Below are 14,617 nucleotides of genomic sequence, written 5' to 3'. Positions count from 1 at the left end.
GCATTGCTCTGCAACAATTGAAACATCGGGGTGTTATCAGCACTCTTCTCACCCTAAGCCAAAACATAGCATTCTCCCAGCTACTAGGAAGAAAATTAACTCTGTTCTAACTGAAACCAGGACAAGGTGTAACCGAAAAGACTTATTTTTGTGAACCTTTGAAGTACAAGTTAGGGAAACAATGGGGCATACACAGATTTTTATCTATGCCTAGCTCCTCATGGGCACTCTTAGGTAGAGATTTATTAGAGCAAGTAGGAGCAGAAATTGTCTTTGAAAAAGGGAAAATGGAATTAAGAACAGGAGAAGAACAACTAATAAATGTGTTAAGCTTGGCACTAATACAAACTGACCCTAAAAGTGAAATACCTTTAGAGATCACAGATCAAGTATGTCCAGGAGTTTGGGCTACCGAAGTCCCTGGAAGAGCTAAAAATGTGACCTTAATAATTATTAAATTAAAGCCAGGAGAGAAACCCGTTAAGGTTAAGTAATATCCTTTGAGGACAGAAGATAGGAAAGGAATTAAAGAGATAATTGATCAATTTTTACAGTATGGATTATTGATTGAATGCGAATCAGAATACAATGCACCCATATTGCCAATTAAAAAGGCAGATGAAAAAGCTATAGGCTAGTTCAGGATTTGAGGGCCATAAATAAAATCACTGAGGATATACATCCAGTAGTGGCAAACCCTTATACTTTGCTGACTAAATTAAAGAATAGTCAAGTCTGGTTTACCGTACTGGATTTAAAAGATGCCTTCTTCTGCCTAGGCTTAGCCACAGAAAGCCAAAACCTATTCGCCTTTGAATGGGAAAATCCCGATTCAGGCAGAAAGACGCAGCTTACGTGGACATTACTACCTCAAGGATTCAAGAATAGCCCCACTATTTTTGGAAACCAATTAGCAAGGCAACTCGAAACATGGATACCTCCGGACACTGAAGGTGCTTTGTTACAATATGTAGATGATCTCTTAATAGCTACCGAGACTAAAGGGAGTTGGATTCAATGGACTATAAGTCGTCTTAATTTTCTGGGTTTAAATGGATATCAAGTCTCTTGACAGAAAGTCCAGCTGGCTCAACAAAGTGTGACCTATCTGGGATTTGACATTTCGGAAGGACAACGAGAACTAGGAACTGAACATAAGGAAGTCATTTGCCGGACTCCAGAACCTCAAATGGTAAAGGAGCTACAAAGCTTTTTAGGAATGACAGGTTGGTGTCGCCTTTGGATTTATAATTATGGACTATTGGTAAAGCCTCTATGTGAATTGATAAAGATTAACCAGTCAAAGTTAGTCTGGACTGGAGAAGCACAAAAAGTCTTTAAACAACTTAAACAAGAATTGATGATTTTGAAATATCAAGCAATATTGGTAGAACAGGACGACGTGGAAATTGTGATAATTCATATTGTGAATCTAGCCTCTTTTCTTAGTGATGCTCCGGCACAAGCTGTGATTCACGATTGTTTAGAAACTCTAGAGACTGTGTATTCCAGCCGACCAGACCTTAAGGAGGAGCCCATGGAAGACGCGGAAGAAACTTGGTTCACGGATGGGAGCAGTTTTGTTACGCAAAGACAACGTAAAGCTGGATATGCTATAACAACTACTCAGCAGGTAATCGAGTCTAAGCCTTTACCCCCTGGAACATCAGCTCAAAAGGCGGAGATAGTTGCTCTCACGAGAGCATTGGAACTGGCAGCGGGAAAAAGGGTAAATATTTGGACAGATTCTAAATATACATTCGGCGTGGTACATGCTCATGGAGCAATTTGGAAAGAACATGGATTGCTGACCGCTCAGTGAAAACACAAAGTATGCTGAAGAAATTTTAAAATTGTTAGAGGCTGTAAAACAACCAGAAAAGGTAGCTATCATGCATTGTCAGGGACACCAAAAGGGGAACACCGATTTTGATATTGGAAAATCGATTGGCAGAGGCTAAGCAGGCAGCTGAAATAACTGAGGTGAAGGCATTGTCTTTGATACCAGACGGTAAAATCCAAACTATATCCAAATTATACAAAAGAAGACTTAAAATTAATTGAAGATTTGAAAGGTAAAATGAAACCAGATGGATGAGTATATTTAAAAGATAACCCCATAGTAATACCCTCTAGTTTGACATGGCCCATAGTTCTTACAGAACACAATAAAACGCATTGGGGAGCTGGCACACTGCATAAGAGCCTGAGTCAGACATTAGTGGGACGATATGATAAAACAAGTAACTCAACAATGTAGCATTTGCTTACACAATACCAAGGATAGAATAAAATTTGGAATAATCGGTAAAGGAAATTATTCGGGGCAACAGTGGCAAATTGATTTTTCAGAACTCCCTAGAAAAGGGGGGTATCATTATTTACTGGTTCTGACTGACACGTTTTCAGGAAGGCCTGAAGCCTTTCCCTGTCGAACAAACAAAGCAAGAGAAGTGGTTAAAGTCTTGTTAAATGAAATAATACCATGCTTTGGGATTCTAGTAGCAATGTCTTCTGATAGAGTTTCACATTTTTGTGCACAAGTGGTAGAACAGATAAGTAAGATTCTAAAGATAGATTGGCAACTGCATACTCCTTATAGACCACAGGCAAGTGGACAGGTAGAAAAAATGAACCATTTAATTAAACAATAAATAGCTAAAATTGGATAAGAAGCTGATTTGTCATGGCCTCAATCCCTCCCTTTAGCATTACTTGGAATTAGAGTTAAACCTAGAATAAAAGGGAATTTGAGTCCCTTCAAAATCTTATATGGAAGGCCATAGCAATTTCTATTTAGTGGAGAGGACCTAACGCAGTTAGGATCAGAATATTTATATGCTTATATAACTGAACTTCAGAAACAATTAAATAAAGTACATACATTTGTTTTAGGGACCAGGGCTAGAGGGTTGGATCAACCAATCCACCCCTTTAAGCTCGGGGATTATATATATATAAAGACTTTTTCAGGACAACCCGTACAGGAAAAATGGAAGGAAAGTGGATGGGACCATACCAAGTATTACTGACAACACACACCGCCATTAAGATTAAGAAGCAAGCAGCTTGGATCCACAATTCAAGGGTGAAGAAGGCCCCGGCGAGGATATGGACCACCACTCCAATTGGACCAACAAAATTACGGTTTTCCAGATCCTAATGATTGCAGGGGTGCGGTTCTCGGATTTGGGGTGGGCAACTTGGGATGAGAACTTACACCTGACCTTAATACAAACAATTTCTCAAGTAACTAATAAGACGAACTGTTGGGTATGCACCCATCTGCCACAGCATGGGAATAAGGGTGTATCGTAACCCTTACCCAAACCCTAACCCTAACCCTTACCCCAACCCTTACCCTGACCCTTACATTAACCCTAACCCTACCCCTATCCCTAACCCTAACCCAAACCCTTACTCTAACCCTAAGCCTTATCCTTAACCTTACACTTAATCTTATCTTTAACCTTACCCTTAAACTAATACATACCCTTACGTTTCCCTCATCATAACCCTAAAATTAACCGTAACCATTACCCTAACACTTATACTTACCTAACCCTAAACCTTACTCTAACTTTTACCCTGAGCCAGAACCTTAGACTTCCCCTACCCCTTCCCCTTACTAATACCGTTACCCTTACCCTTACCCTTACACTTACGGTTACCATTAACCTTACCCTTACCCTAACACTTACCCTTACCCTATCCCTTACACTTATCCTTATCCATACAACTTACGCTTACCCTAACACTTAACCTTAACCTAACCCTAACCCTAAACCTTACCTGAACCCTTACCCTGACCCTTACATTAACCCTTACCCTAAAACTTACACTTAACCTTAACCTTACCCTTAACCTTAACCTAATACTTACCCTTACTTTTCCCTCACCCTAACCCTAAAATTAACCCTAACCATTACCCCAACACTTACCCTTACCCTAACCCTTACCCTTACCATAACCCATACTCTAACACATACCTCTACCCGTACCCGTACCCTTACGGTAACCCTTACCCTTACGGTAACCCTTACACTTATCGTAACCCTTACCCTTACCGTTACCGTTACCGTGGCCCTTACCCTTACCCTTACCCTTACCCTTACCCTTACCCTTACCCTTACCCTTACCCTTACCCTTACCCTTACCCTTACCCTTACCCTTACCCTTACCCTCACCCTAACCCTTAACCTTACCCTTATCCTAACACTTACCCTTACCGTAAACCTTACCCTTTCTGCTACACTTACCCTTAGCCTAAATCTAAACCTTACACTTACCCTTAGCCTAACCCTCACCCTTACCCTTACCCATACCCTTATTCTTACCCTTTCCCGAACCCTTACCTTTACACTTACGGTTACCATTAACCTTACCCTTACCCTAACACTTATCCTTAACCTAACCCTTACCCTAAACCTTACCCCAACCCTTACCCTGACCCTTACATTAACCCTAACCCTTACCCTAAACCTTACCCTTAATCTTAACCTTAACCTTACCCTTAACATTAACCTAATACTTATGCATACGTTTTCCTGACTTTAACCCTAAAACTAACCCTAACCATTACCCTAACACCTAACCTTGCCCTAACCCTAACCCTAACCCTTTCTCTTACACTTACCCTGACCTGTACCCTTACACTTACCCTTACCCTTATACTCACCCTAATTCTTACCCATACCCTAACACATATTTGTACCCTTAACCTTACCGTTACCCTTAACCTTACCCTCACCCTTACACTATCCGTTACCCTTACGCTTACCCTTAACATAAACCTTACCCTTGACCTTACCCTTACCATAAGCCATACAACACCACTTACATGTACACTTACGCTTGCACTTACCCTAGCAATTACTCGTACAATTACCCTTAACCTTACTATTAAGCTAACCCTAAACCTTACCCTTATCCTAACACTTACCCTTATCTTAAACCTTACCCTTTCTGCTACAATTACCCTTTGCCTAATTCTAAACCTTACCCAAACCCTCACCCTTACCTAAATCTAACTAAAATCTAACCATTACCCTAACCCCTCACCCTTACAATATACATATTTTTACCCTTTACCTAAACCTTTACCCCAACCCTTACCTTGACCCTTACATTAACCCTAATCCTTACACTAAACCTTACACTTACTCTTAACCTTAAACTTAGCTGTAACCTAATACTTACTCTTACGTTTCCCTCACCCTAACCCTAAAATTAACCCTAACCATTACCCTAACACTTACCCTTACCCTAACCCTTACTCAAACCCTTACAATTACCCATACTTTTACACATACCCTTACACTTACCCTTACCCTTAAACTTACACTAACCCTTACCCTTAACTAAATCTAACCCTTACACTAAACATCATCCTTACCCTTACCATTATCCCTTCTCTTACCCTTATCCTAAACATTTCCCAAACCCTTACCCTTACATTAAACCTAACCCTTACCATAACTCTTAACCTTATCCTTAAACTTAACCTAATACTTACCCTTATGTTTCCCTCACCCTAAACCTAAAATTAGCCTAACCATTACCCTAACACTTACCCTTACTCTAACCCTTATCCTCAACTTAAGTGTAAGTGTTAGGATAACGGTAACCTTAAGGGTGACCCTTAAGCTTATCCTTAATGTTTATGGTTAGGTTAAGGGTAATTGTACGAGTAATTGCTAGGATAAGTGTAAGCGTAAGTGTACATGTAAGTGTTGATGTATGGCTTATGGTAAGGGTAAGGTTTATGTTAAGGGAAAGCGTAAGAGTAATAGATAGAATAAGGGTAAGTGTAACGGTTAAGTGTTAGGGTAATGGTTAGGGTTAATTTTAGGATTAGGGTGAGAAAAATGTAAGGTTAAGTACTAGCTTAAGGTTAAGTGTAAGGTTAAGGTTAAGATTAAGTGTAAGGTTAAGGTTAAGGGTAAGGCTTCAGGGAAGGGGTAAAGTTCAGGGAAAGGTTTGGGGTAAGGTTTAGGGTTAGGTTCAGCTTAAGGGGAAGGGTTGGTGTAAGGTTAAGGGTATGGATAAGGATAAGGGTAAGGGTAAGGGTTAGCGTAAGGGTAAGATTAATGGTAAGGTTTATGTTAAGGGTAAGCGTAAGGGTAACGGATAGAGTAAGGGTAAGGGTACAAATATGTGTTAGGGTATGGGTTATGGTATGGGTAAGAGTTAGGGTAATGTAAGGGTAAGGGTGAGTGTAAGGGTATGGGTCAGGGTAAGGGTAAGAGTAAGGGTTAGGGTTAGGGTAAGGGTAAGTGTTAGAATAATGGTTAGGGTTAATTTTAGGGTTAGGGTGAGGGAAACGTAAGGGTAAGTATAGGGTTAAGGTAAGGGTAAGTGTAAGGTTTAGATTTAGGCTAAGGGTAAGTGTAGCAGAAAGTGTAAGGTTTACTGTAAGGTTTAAGGTTTCGGCTTAGGTTAAGGGTAAGGGTAAGAGTAAGGGTAATTGTACGAGTAATTGCTAGGGTAAGTGTAAGCGTAAGTGTACATGTAAGTGTTGTTGTATGGCTTATGGTATGGTAAGGTCAAGGGTAAGGTTTATGTTAAGGGTAAGCGTAAGGGTAAGGGATAGAGTAAGGGTAACGGTAAGGTTAAGGGTACAAATATGTGTTAGGGTATGGGTTATGGTATGGGTAAGAATTAGGGTGAGTATAAGGGTAAGGGTAAGTGTAAGGGTACAGGTCAGGGTAAGGGTTAGAGTAAGGGTTAGGGTTAGGGTAAGGTTAAGTGTTAGGGTTAGGGTAAGGTTAAGTGTTAGGGTAATGGTTAGGGTTAGTTTTAGGGTTAAAGTCAGGAAAACGTATGCGTAAGTATTAGGTTAATGTTAAGGGTAAGGTTAAGGTTAAGAGTAAGTGTAAGGTTTAGGGTAAGGGTTTGGGTTAATGTAAGGGTCAGGGTAAGGGTTGGGGTAAGGTTTAGGGTAAGGGTTAGGTTAAGGATAAGTGTTAGGGTAAGGGTAAGGTTAATGGTAACCGTAAGTGTAAAGGTAAGGGTTCGGGAAAGGGTAAGAATAAGGGTATGGGTAATGGTAAGGGTGAGGGTTAGGCTAAGGGTAAGTGTAAGGTTTAGATTTACGCTAAGGGTAAATGTAGCAGAAAGGGTAAGGTTTACGGTAAGGGTAAGTGTTAGGATAAGGGTAAGCTTTAAGGTTAGGTTAAGGGTAAGGTATAGGGTAAGGGTAAGAGTAAGGGTAAGGGTAAGGGTAAGGGTAAGGGTAAGGGTAAGGGTAAGGGTAAGGGTAAGGGTAAGGGTAAGGGTAAGGGTAAGGGTAAGGGTAAGGGTAAGGGCAATGGTAACGGTAACAGTAAGGGTAAGGGTTACGGTAAGGGTAAGGGTTACCGTAAGGGTATGGGTACGGGTAGAGGTATGTGTTAGAGTATGGGTTATGGTAAGGGTAAGGGTTAGGGTAAGGGTAAGTGTTGGGGTAATGGTTAGAGTTAATTTTAGGGTTAGGGTGCGGGAAATGTAAGGGTAAGTATTAGGTTAAGGTTAAGGGTAAAGTTAAGGTTAAGTGTAAGTTTTAGGGTAAGGGTTAATGTAAGGGTCAGGGTAAGGGTTCAGGTAAGGTTTAGGGTTAGGGTTAGGTTAAGGTTAAGTGTTAGCGTAAGCGGAAGTTGTATGGATAAGGATAAGTGTAAGGAATAGGGTAAGGGTAAGTGTTAGGGTAAGGGTAAGATTAATGGTAACCGTAAGTGTTAGGGTAAGGGTAAGAGTAAGGGGAAGGGGAAGGGGAAGGGGAAGGGGAAGGGGAAGGGGAAGGGGAAGGGGAAGGGGAAGGGGAAGGGGAAGGGGAAGGGGAAGGGGAAGGGGAAGGGGAAGGGGAAGGGGAAGGGGAAGGGGAAGGGGAAGGGGAAGGGGAAGGGGAAGGGGAAGGGGAAGGGGAAGGGGAAGGGGAAGGGGAAGGGGAAGTCTAAGGGTCCGGGTCAGGGTAAAAGTTAGAGTAAGGGTTAGGGTTAGGGTTCGGTAAGGATAAGTGTTAGGGTAATGGTTACAGTTAATTTTAGGGTTATGATGAGGGAAACGTAAGGGTATGTATTAGTTTAAGGGTAAGGTTAAAGTTAAGATTAAGTGTAAGGTTTAGGTTAAGGGTTAAGGTTAGAGTAAGGGTTAGGGTTAGGGTTAGGGTTAGGGTTAGGGTTAGGGTTAGGGTTAGGGTTAGGGTTAGGGTTAGGGTTAGGGTTAGGGTTAGGGTTAGGGTTAGGGTTAGGGTTAGGGTTAGGGTTAGGGTAAGGGTTAGGGTTAATGTAAGGGTCAGGGTAAGGGTTGGGGTAAGGTTTAGGTTAAGGGTAAAAGTAAGTATAATGGTAAGGGTAAGAGTGAAGGTTAGGGTAATGGTTAGATTTAGGTAAGGGTGAGGGTTAGGGTAAGATTTAGAAATAGGCAAAGGGTAAGTGTAGCAGAAAGGGTAAGGTTTAGGATAAGGGTAAGTGTTAGGATAAGGGTAAGGTTTAGGGTTAGCTTAATAGTAAGGTTAAGGGTAATTGTACGAGTAATTGCTAGGGTAAGTACAAGCGTAAGTGCACATGTAAGTGTTGTTGTATGGCTTATGATAAGGGTTAGGTTAAGGTTAAGGTTTATGTTAAGTGTAAGTGTAAGTGTAAGGGTAACGGAGACAGTAAAGGTAAGGGTAAGGGTAAGGGGAACGGTTAGGTTAAGGCTACAAGTACATGTTAGGGTATGGGTTATGCTAAGGGAAAGGCTTAGGGTAAGGGTACGGGTCAGGGTAAGGGTTAGAGTAAGGGTTAGAGATTACGGTTAGGGTTAGGGTAAGGGTAAGTGTTAGGGTAATGGTTAGGGTTAATTTTAGGGTTAGGGGGAGGGAAACGTAAGGGTAAGTATTAGGTTAATGTTAAGGGTAAGGTTACGGTTAAGAGTAAGTGTAAGTTTTAGGGTAAGGGTTAGGGTTAATGTAAGGGTCAGGGTAAGGGCTGGGATAAGGTTTAGGGTTAGGGTTAGGTTAAGGGTAAGGATTAGGGTAAGGGTAAGGGCATGGATAAGGATAAGTGTAAGTGTTAGGGTAAGGGTAATGTTAAAGGTAACAGTAAGTGTAAGGAGAAGGGTTAGGGTAAGGGTAAGAGAAAGGGTATTGGTAATGATAAGGGTGAGAGTTACAGTAAGGGTAAGATTTAAAGTAATGTTTAGTAAGATTTAAAGTAAGGTTTAGATTTAGGCTTAGGGTAAATGTAGCAGAAAGGGTAAGGTTTACTGTAAGGTTTAAGGTTTCGGCTTAGGTTAAGGGTAAGGGTAAGGGTAAGGGTAATTGTACTAGGAATTGCTAGGGTAAGTGTAAGCGTAAGTGTACATGTAAGTGTTGTTGTATGGCTTATGGTAAGGGTAAGGTCAAAAGTAAGGTTTATGTAAAGAGTAAGCTTAAGGGTAACGGATAGAGTAAGGGTAAGGGTAAGGTTAAGGGTAACGGTAAGGTTAAGGGTACAAATATGTGTTAGGGTATGGGTTATGGTATGGGTAAGAATTAGGGTAAGTAAAAGGGTAAGGGTAAGGGTAAGTGTAAGGGTACGGGTCAGGGTAAGGGTTAGAGTAAGGGTTAGGGTTAGGGTTAGGGTAAGGTTAAGTGTTAGGGTAATGGTTAGGATTAGTTTAAGGGTTAAAGTCAGGAAAACGTATGCGTAAGTATTAGGTTAATGTAAAGGGTAAGGTTAAGAGTAAGTGTAAGGTTTAGGGTAAGGGTTAGGGTTAATGTAAGGGTCAGGATAAGGGTTGGGGTAAGGTTTAGCGTAAGGGTTAGGTTAAGGATAAGTGTTAGGGTAAGGGTAAGGTTAATGGTAACCGTAAGTGTAAAGGTAAGGGTTATGGTAAGGGTAAGAATAAGGGTATGGGTAATGGTAGCAGAAAGTGTAAGGTTTCCGGTAAGGGTAAGTGTTAGGATAAGGGTAAGGTTTAGGGTTAGGGTAAGGGTAAGGGATAGGGTAAGGGTAAGGGTAAGAGTAAGGGAAAGGGAAAGGGTAAGGGTAAGGGTAAGGGTAAGGGTAAGGGTAGGGTAAGGGTAAGGGTTACGGTAAGGGTAAGGGTTACCGTAAGGGTACGGGTACGGGTAGAAGTATGTGTTAGAGTATGGGTTATGGTAAGGGTAAGGGTTAGGGTAAGGGTAAGTGTAGGGGTAATGGTTAGGGTTAATTTTAGGGTTACGCTGAGGGAAAAGTAAGGGTAAGTATTAGGTTAAGGTTAAGGGTAAGGTTAAGGTTAAGTGTAAGTTTTAGGGTAAGGGTTAATGTAAGGGTCAGAGTAAGGGTTCAGGTAAGGTTTAGGGTTAGGGTTAGGTTAAGGTTAAGTGTTAGGGAAAGCGTAATTTGTATGGATAAGATAAGTGTAAGGGATAGGGTAAGGGTAAGTGTTAGGGTAAGGGTAAGGTTAATGGTAACTGTAAGTGTAAGGGTAAGGGTTATCGTAACGGTATTAGTAAGGGGAAGGGGAAGGGCAAGTCTAAGGTTCTGGCTCAGGGTAAAAGTTAGAGTAAGGTTTAGGGTTAGGTAAGTATAAGTGTTAGGGTAATGGTTACGGTTAATTTTAGGGTTATGATGAGGGAAACGTAAGGGTATGTATTAGTTTAAGGGTAAGGTTAAAGATAAGATTAAGTGTAAGGTTTAGGTTAAGACTAAGTGTAAGGTTTAGGTTAAGGGTTAGGGTTAGAGTAAGGGTTAGGGTTAGGTTTAGGGTAAGGGTTAGGGTTAATGTAAGGGTCAGGGTAAGGGTTGGGGTAAGGTTTAGGTTAAGGGTAAAAGTAAGTATAATGGTAAGGGTAAGGGTGAGGGCTAGCGTAATGGTTAGATTTAAGCAAGGGTGAGGGTTAGGGTAAGGTTTAGAATTAGGCAAAGGGTAAGTGTAGCAGAAAGGGTAAGGTTTAGGATAAGGGTAAGTGTTATCATAAGGGTAAGGTTTAGGGTTAGCTTAATAGTAAGGTTAAGGGTAATTGTACGAGTAATTGCTAGGGTAAGTGCAAGCGTAAGTGTACATGTAAGAGTTGTTGTATGCCTTATGATAAGGGTTAGGTTAAGGTTAAGGTTTATGTTAAGTGTAAGTTTAAGGCTAACAGAGACAGTAAAGGTAAGGGTAAGGGGAACGGTAAGGTTAAGGCTACAAGTACGTGTTAGGGTATGGGTCATGGTAAGGGAAAGGCTTAGGGTAAGGGTAAGTGTAAGGGTAGGGGTCAGGGTAAGGGTTACAGTAAGGGTTAGAGTTACGGTTAGGGTTAGGGTAAGGGTAAGTGTTAGGGTAATGGTTAGGGTTAATTTTAGGACTTAGGGTGAGGGAAACGTAAGGGTAAGTGTTAGGGTAATGGTTAAGGGTAAGGTTAAGGTTAAGAGTAAGTGTAAGCTTTAGGGTAAGGGTTAGGGTTAATGTAAGGGTCAGGGTAAAGGCTGGGATAAGGTTTAGGGTTAGGGTTAGGTTAAGGGTAAAGATTAGGGTAAGGGTAAGGGCATGGATAAGGATAAGTGTAAGTGTTAGGGTAAGGGTAATGTTAAAGGTAACAGTAAGTGTAAGGAGAAGGGTTAGGGTAAGGGTAAGAGTAAGGGTATTGGTAATGATAAGGGTGAGGGTTACAGTAGGGGTAAGTGTAAAGTTTATATTTAGGCTAAGGGTAAGTGTAGCAGAAAGGGTAAGGTTTACTGTAAGGTTTAGGCTTAGGTTAAGGGTAAGGGTAAGGGTAATTGTACGAGTAATTTTAGGGTTAGGTTAAGGTTAAGTGTTAGGGTAATGGTTAGGGTAAATTTAAGGGTTAAAGTCAGGAAAACATATGCGTAAGTATTAGGTTAATGTTAAGAGTAAAGTTAAGGTTAAGAGTAAGTGTAAGGTTTAGGGTAAGGGTTAGCGTTAATGTAAGGGTCAGGGTAAGGGTTGGGGTAAGGTTTAGGTTAAGGGTTAATGTAAGCATTATGATAAGGGTAAGGGTGAGTGTAGGGTAAGGTTTAGAATTAGGCAAAGAGTAAGTGTAGCAGAAAGGGTAAGGATTACGGTAAGGGTAAGTGCTAGGATAAGTGTAAGGTTGAGGATTAGGTTAAGGGTAAGGGTAATGGTTTGGTAAGGGTAAGGGTAAGGTTAATTGTACGAGTAGTTGCCAGGGTAAGTGGAAACGTAAGTGAACATGTAAGTGTTGTTCTATGGCTTATGGTAAGGGTAAGGTTAAGAGTAAGTTTTATGTTAAGGATAAGTGTAAGAGTAACAAATAGAGTAAGGGTAAGGGTAAGAGTAAGGTTAAGGGTAGAAGTATGTGTTAGAGTATGGGCTATGGTAAGGGTAAGGGTAGAGTAAGAGTAAGGGTAAGGGTATGTGTAAGCATATGGTTCATTGTAAGGGTTACAGTAAGGGTTAGGGTAAGGGTAAGTGTAAGGGTAATGGTTAGGGTTAATTTTAGGGTTAGGGTGAGGGAAACGTAAGGGTAAGTATTAGATTACAACTAAGGTTAAGGTTAAGAGTAAGTGTAAGATTTAGGGTAAGGGTTAGGGTTAATGTAAGGGTCAGGGTAAGGGTTGGGGTAAGGTTTAGGGTAAGGGTTAGGTTAAGGATAAGCGTTAGGGTAAGGGTTAGGTTAATGGTAACCGTTAAGTGTAAAGGTAAGGGTTAGGGTAAGGGTAAGAATAAGAGTATGGGTAAGGGTAAGGGTGAGGGTTAGGCTAAGGGTAAGTGTAGCAGAAAGGGTAAGGTTTACTGTAAGGTTTAAGGTTTCGGCTTCGGTTAAGGGTAAGGGTAAGGGTAATTGTACGAGGAATTGCTAGGGTAAGTGTAAGCGTAAGTGTACATGTAAGTGTACATGTAAGTGTTGTTGTATGGCTTATGGTAAGGGTAAGGTCAAGGGTAAGGTTTATATTAAGGGTAAGCGTAAGGGTAAGGGATAGAGTAAGGGTAAGGGTAAGGGTAAGGTTAAGGGTAACGGTAAGGTTAAGGGTACAAATATGTGTTAGGGTATGGGTTATGGTATGGGTAAGAATTAGGGTGAGTATAAGGGTAAGGGTAATTGTAAGGGTACAGGTCAGGGTAAGGGTTAGAGTAAGGGTTAGGGTTAGGGTTAGGGTAAGGTTAAGTGTTAGGGTAATGGTTAGGGTTAGTTTTAGGGTTAAAGTCAGGAAAACGTATGCGTAAGTATTAGGTTAATGTTAAGGGTAAGGTTAAGGTTAAGAGTAAGTGTAAGGTTTAGGGTAAGGGTTAGGGTTAATGTAAGGGTCAGGGTAAGGGTTGGGGTAAGGGTTAGGTTAAGGATAAGTGTTAGGGTAAGGGTAAGGTTAATGGTAACCGTAAGTGTAAAGGTAAGGGTTAGGAAAAGGGGAAGAATAAGGGTATGGGTAAGGGTAAGGGTGAGGGTAAGGCTAAGGGTAAGTGTAAGGTTTAGATTTACGCTAAGGGTAAGTGTAGCAGAAAGGGTAAGGTTTACGGTAAGGGTAAGTGTTAGGATAAGGGTAAGGTTTAGGGTTAGGGTAAGGGTAAGGGTAAGGGTAAGGGTAAGGGTAAGGGTAAGGGTAAGGGTAAGGGTAAGGGCCACGGTAACGGTAACGGTAAGGGTAAGTGTTACGGTAAGGTTAAGAGTTACCGTAAGGGTACGGGTACGGGTAGAAGTATGTGTTAGAGTATGGGTTATGGTAAGGGTAAGGGTTAGGGTAAGGGTAAATGTTGGGGTAATGGTTAGGGTTAATTTTAGGGTTAGGGTGAGGGAAAAGTAAGGGTAAGTATTAGGTTAAGGTTAAGGGTAAGGTTAAGGTTAAGTGTAAGTTTTAGGGTAAGGGTTAATGTAAGGGTCAGAGTAAGGGTTCAGGTAAGGTTTAGGGTTAGAGTTAGGTTAAGGTTAAGTGTTAGGGAAAGCGTAATTTGTATGGATAAGATAAGTGTAAGGGATAGGGTAAGGGTAAGTGTTAGGGTAAGGGTAAGGTTAATGGTAACTGTAAGTGTAAGGGTAAGGGTTATGGTAACGGTATTAGTAAGGGGAAGGGGAAGGGCAAGTCTAAGGTTCTGGCTCAGGGTAAAAGTTAGAGTAAGGTTTAGGGTTAGGTAAGTATAAGTGTTAGGGTAATGGTTACGGTTAATTTTAGGGTTATGATGAGGGAAACGTAAGGGTATGTATTAGTTTAAGGGTAAGGTTAAAGATAAGATTAAGTGTAAGGTTTAGGTTAAGGGTTAGGTTTAGAGTAAGGGTTAGGGTTAGGGTTAGGGTTAGGGTTAGGGTCAGGGTCAGGGTCAGGGTCAGGGTTAGGGTTAGGGTTAGGGTTAGGGTTAGGGTTAGGGTTAGGGTTAGCGTAAGGGTTAGGGTTAATGTAAGGGTCAGGGTAACGGTTGGGGTAAGGTTTAGGTTAAGGGTAAAAGTAAGTATAATGGTAAGGGTAAGGGTGAGGCTTAGGGTAATGGTTAGATTTAGGTAAGGGTGAGGGTTAGGGTAAGATTTAGAATTAGGCAAACGGTAAGTGCAGCAGAAAGGGTAAGGTTTAGGATAAGGGTAAGTGTTATCATAAGGGTAAGGTTTAGGGTTAGCTTAATAGTAAGGTTAAGGGTAATTGTACGAGTAATTGCTAGGGTAAGTCAAGCGTAAATTTACATGTAAGTGTTGTTGTATGCCTTATGATAAGGGTTAGGTTTAGGTTAAGGTTTATGTTAA

The 14,617-nt window shown here is 41.2% G+C and overlaps 1 long non-coding RNA gene across 1 annotated transcript in view; it reads left to right on the top strand.

Moving 5' to 3' along the window:
• Window positions 1-13,978, top strand: part of LOC311428713 — a 132,932-nt gene extending 118,954 nt beyond the window's left edge. The window contains exon 2 of the long non-coding RNA XR_014687830.1: window positions 13,735-13,978. This is a non-coding gene — a long non-coding RNA (uncharacterized lncRNA). The remainder of the gene's footprint in view (window positions 1-13,734) is intronic.
• The last annotated feature ends 639 nt before the right edge of the window (window positions 13,979-14,617 follow it).

This window comes from Aythya ferina (genome assembly GCF_964211825.1).
Source record: "Aythya ferina genome assembly, contig: HAP1_SCAFFOLD_119, whole genome shotgun sequence".
Classification (NCBI taxonomy): Eukaryota; Metazoa; Chordata; class Aves; order Anseriformes; family Anatidae; genus Aythya; species Aythya ferina.
The sequence above is the reverse complement of the archived record's forward strand: the minus strand, read 5'-3'. Positions and strand labels throughout refer to the sequence as shown.